The sequence below is a fragment of the Thalassophryne amazonica genome, unplaced genomic scaffold, assembly GCF_902500255.1.
Source record: "Thalassophryne amazonica unplaced genomic scaffold, fThaAma1.1, whole genome shotgun sequence".
Taxonomy (NCBI): domain Eukaryota; kingdom Metazoa; phylum Chordata; class Actinopteri; order Batrachoidiformes; family Batrachoididae; genus Thalassophryne; species Thalassophryne amazonica.
In genome coordinates, this window is record NW_022986485.1 from 33,293 (window position 1) to 38,810 (window position 5,518).

Below are 5,518 nucleotides of genomic sequence, written 5' to 3' on the forward strand. Positions count from 1 at the left end.
AGCAGTGGCTCCCCCTACAGCACAAACGCCTTAATAATACCAAATATACGTCAACATCAAAATCAAGAATCCTTTCAGCACATGTGAAGACGGTGCAGGAGGCGACTTAAATTTTTCGTCTCACCAGAGCACGCCGCTCTGTCTTTTTTAAATATTGTGGAAAATTACAGCTCATTTTAATCAAGAGAACATATTTATCTGGGGAGAATTCCATAATGAATATTTTCAGTTTCTTTTAAACACCATCTGCAGGAGGGTGTGTGTGTGTGTGTGTGTGTGTGTGTGTGTGTAATAATTCTGCATGTGTGAATGAGCTTTGGAAAAGACCAGAAGTTATGTCAATGTGATGCTGACATATGTGAAATGTCTTCTAAGTCACTCCAGAAATGTTATGGGGTTATAAAAAGAGAGTTTTTCATTTTAGAAAGTGTTCATTTCTTGCTAGTTTTTACGTACATAATTTATGAGAAACATCTTAAGCCCTGGTCACACAGCACATGACGATAGCTGAACCGTTCAGCGAAAAAAGTCACATGGCACACGACGATAGCTGAACGGTTCAGCTATCGTCGTGTGCCATGTGACTTTTTTCCTTTGTTCAGAACGAAGGAAAAAAGTCACAAATTAATGATCCTGCATCAAAAGCCTTCAAATCAAGAGCACAAAAAGGAACAAACCAAAACCAAAATAAGAACGATGCAAATGTCGACCTTGTTACTTTAAATGAAATCAAAATGAAACATTTATGATGACGTGACTGACAGCGGGTATGAGATGGAGTGCAGCCAGCAGCTTCCTCACGTCCACAGCACTGGCAGGTGCGGGGTTTGGTTGTCTTGACAACAGCATGTGCACACACACAGGCCAGCCACAAACGGCTGGAATGTGCGTAAATCGTTACCATAGTTGATAAAACGTTCTTGCTGCTGTTGCTTCTGTACGACAATTTTACTTTTCATCCCACACACGGATGAGTCATCAGCGATACAAGGACGTTACATGCTGCTCGTCTGAGCTTTAGTTATTGATCTGTTCAGATACTGTCAGCATTCTTGCAAGACGTTGGACTTTGGAAGAAGGACAAATTTGGATGACAATCAAATGGAATGCTGATGGTATAGGAAGTATGCAAACAATGAGGAACCGTCAAGACAGAAAGCAAAACGAAATACGGAGGAATTGAGGTTGTCGCTGGGATTCGTTCACATCTGGGATTTGTTCACATTTTAAAAATTCTGGCGAAGCGCCAGCTACAGGAACAAAGCTGGACAATGGTGAAATGATGCCAACTGAAGTCCAGATTTCTTGTTTCATGTGGGCTTTGGTGTCCTTTTGCCCCAGTGTCAGAGCGTTTTCCACCATGTTGGAGGAGGAGCCAGAGAGTGAGACAAGCCAGCACACGTCACTGTACCTCTCTACTCTGATTGGCTGCCACTTTGTGATTCCCATCATGCTTCACACAAGTCTTGGGAAGCCCCACCAAGATACATGATGTCACTATCATAGACTGTATGGGTGTCGACCGTTGCTGCTGTAAGAAGTCAGGCATGTAAGAGGCAAATAAATAAAAATGTTTAAAATGGCCGGGGTCAAGGGGCCCTGGTCAGGGGGTCTGGGGGCAAAGGCCCCAGAAGCTTAAGGGTTTTAGCCCCAGAACCATTTTCTGCAGTGAGTTTGCAAAACTGTGGAACATGCATAGGAGGACATTACCATACTGCAGATGGGCTCCTGCAATACTCATATGATTTTAATAAGAGAATGGTTGCCTTGTACATGATATAAAATGCATGTACACCTGCACAGGATTCCAAGCTAAAGTTCTGAAAATATGTGAACAGATATTTGGGATATTTGGGAAAACCTGACCAAATCTCACGGTCGATGACTCACGTGAGAGGTCAGCTTCAGCAGAGTTACGGTTTAGTGCACAATGCATACAAATCTTGTGAAGTACGGCAACAAGACAACATCGGGGCAAAACAGAATCATCACAGCTGCTACATCTCCTCGAGATAACCCTCTCAACTTGGGAGAACGTGTCATCATCATAATTGCTCGTGAACTCGCTGAATCGGCACCATCCACATCCTCACTAGCCATTGCTTACATTGCTTTGAAATGCCGGAACTCTGCTGGTGCCATGGTGCATTCTGGAAAGCGCAGGGAGATTATGGGAAATGTTAAAGTACAGAATGAAAATACTTTACCCTATTTTCAATATTCAAGACTGTCAGTGGTTCAACTTTCAGAGTTATGGTACTTATATGGTATGGTAATATTATCCCCATCATGTTTTATTTGCCTTTGCTTTCTGTGCTTTTTTGTGCATTGATTTATGATGAGCCCGTCTTGGCTGTGGCTGGTGCAGCCTCCATGCATTTCCATTTAGCTGCCTGTGCCTGGGTGAAGCGTGTCGCCTCCTGTCTGTCTGTACAACCTCTGTAAATCCGAGCTATTACTTTGACTGATTGATTGATTTTGTTTTGCAAATTCAATAAAAGTACATAACACAATTGCAAACACATTAAAAATGCATGGATGACACAAGAAAGTGAAAATATTTCCATTGTGATCCATTTAAAAATCAAATGACAAAACAGAACAAAGAATAATAATAAAACTTTTGAATGCAAGGTCAGAAACTTCGTTACTGGACATAGCAGCGTCTGTCAGCCCTCGGGATGTTTTAGCTTTTCCTAAAATGTATGTGACATGCTGAGAAATGCTGAGTAAGACATTTTCCAGAAATGCACCTGCTAATTCGCTGAGCGAGAGCAATAATTAGAAGTGATATTATGCTCGAAGCAGACGGCTCGAAATCGTGTCAATCTTTCAAAGCACAAGAGTCGCTGCAAGATGTTTCGATGTCTCGCTTCACCGTGCAAAAAATCATGCGACTCCCCAAATGAAGTTTCATGACATCACACGTGTATCAGTGACGTATCACACCAATTTGAATTCAGGGCGGGACTTATCAAACTCTCGTAGTGCTTATAAAACAGGACACAATCCCTCTGTACGTTGTGGATTTTTTGAGAGGAGGAGAGCCTTGGCATGTGTTAGTGCAGTTTCATTGACTGACAACAAGAGAGACAGCCAGGTCAGATTAGCATTAGATTATATAATCCATCATACATTTCTACACTCACATTGGCACATGACATTCAGACACTACACACACTGATTTACATACTTACTAGGGCTCAAAATAGTACATGCATGTGCTAGTTTGTGCACATATTATTCCAGCAGTGCACATTATTTTATACTGCACTAGCACTGGTGCAAGTAACTTTATCCAAGTCTTATCAACTATAAGCACCAGTAGAATGAACCAATAAAGGAACAAATAAGGAACAAAACCAATTTCCATTGTGTTGTCTTCATCTTCCCTGCGTTTTATGACTCTCACACACGGTTGCTGTGTTCTATTTGTTGTATTCACGCGCGCACATGTAAACAAAGAAAAGAAAAAAAAACTGGCTGCGGTTCCTCTCTCTCTCCCTGCCCTCAAACTCTCATCATGTTATAAACCAGTCACAATTTGTTTTATTATACATCTGTGCAGTTAATAAAATTATCTTCACAGACGATTAGTTTGCGCGCGCACGTGAAAAAAAAACTGATGTTTTTTTTCTGGCCATGATAATTTGTGCACACTCTTTCCTTTAATTGAGCCCACAAATTAATAAAACATGCTCTCAAATTAATAAAACGTGCGCATGTTTTCCATTTGTTCAAAATGAACTCCATAATATGAGCTAAACTGTCATACTCATGAAGGGGAGATGCTTCACCCTCAGCATCCTTTTTAATGTGCTTAAACTCCAGATGATGCCATGCGGGGCAGCTGGAGTTCTCTGTATGTCCTTGTGCGCCCAAACCATGATGATACACTCTGACCAGATCCATTTCTAATGGGGAAATGTATTACACTGTCTGCTGGTTTGTTGGCTAATAGCCAACATTTATGTGTCAAGCCAATATTGAGTGCACGTTTTACAAATTGTGGCCACATTTAAGTAGATCGTGCCCTTGTTTCACTCAAACGATGCTTAAAACATGTGCACAATATAATAAAACAAGCGCACAATATCATAAAACGTGCGCACATTCTCTCCACATGCAAAACATTTTGCGATGACACTTCCAGGGCTACATAGTTCCTCGCTCTCTCTCTCCCTTCAAACTCTGTTATAATCATGTTATAAACCAGTCACCATTTGTTTTATTATAAATCTGTGTAGTTAATAAATAAAATAATCTTCACGGACAATTCATTCGCGCGCATGCGAAAAGAAAAAACTGTCTGCCGCTGCTGCTGCTCTCCCCTCAAACTCTCCCCAGAGAGGAAGAGTCTGACACATCAGAGGAGGAGTTTTAAGGATGATATAAGACTGACATTTGGTTGTGCAAGTAACTTTTTTTGGTCCTCTTTCTGATGCATGATTCTGCTTTTTTCTTTTCTCTCTGTTTGAGGTGCGGCTCCATCCAGAGATGGGTGTGGTATCTGTTCCGGAAACTGTCCTGTGCACTGGCAACATTTCCTGTATGTTCGTTTTGTGAATTGTTCTGTAATTTATGTCTGTATCATGGCCCAAGCAGAGGGTCACCCCTTTGAGTCTGGTCTGCTTCCTCAGAGGGAGTTTTTCCTTACCACTGTTGCTCTGGGGGGTTGGTAAAGTTAGACATTACTAGTGTGAAGCGCCTTGAGGCCTTGTTGTGATTTGGCACTATATAAATGAAAATAAATTGAAATTGGTTTTCGGCCTTGTCGATTACATGTAGAAAGTTCTCCAGATTCTCTGAATCTTCTGATATATATATTATGGACTGCAGATGATGGAATCCCTAAATTCCTTGCAATTGAACATTGAGAAACATTGTTCTTAAACTGTTGGACTATTTTTTCATGCAGTTGTTCACAAAGTGGTGATCCTCACCTCATCTTTGCTTGTGAATGGCTAAGCCTTTTGGGGATGCTCCTTTTATACCCAATCATGACACTCACCTGTTTCCAATTAACCTGTTTGTCCTGCACACGAGTGCTGCTGATGATATATTTCTAAAATTACGGTTTATGTTACAGTTACAAGGCTTCATGTTTCCAAAAAGTTTTAAGTTTGCGCACCACAAAAACAGAGAGAGAGAGAGAGAGAGAGAGAGAGAGAGAGAGAGAGAGAGAGAGAGAGAGAGAGAGAGAGAGAGAGAGAGAGAGAGAGAGAGAGAGAGAGCGAGCAAGCAAGCAAAAAAGTAAACAAGAGAGAAAGAGAGAGAATTTAATTTTTACTCCTCACTTGCGTTGGCAATGTAAACATGTCTACTATAACAATAAGGCGCCATTGAAACTGAATACTGAGGACAAACATACAGAGAATACTGAGGACAAACATACAGAGAATACTGAGGACAAACATACAGAGAATACTGAGGACAAACATACAGAGAATACTGAGGACAAACATACAGAGAATACTGAGGACAAACATACAGAGAATACTGAGGACAAACATACAGA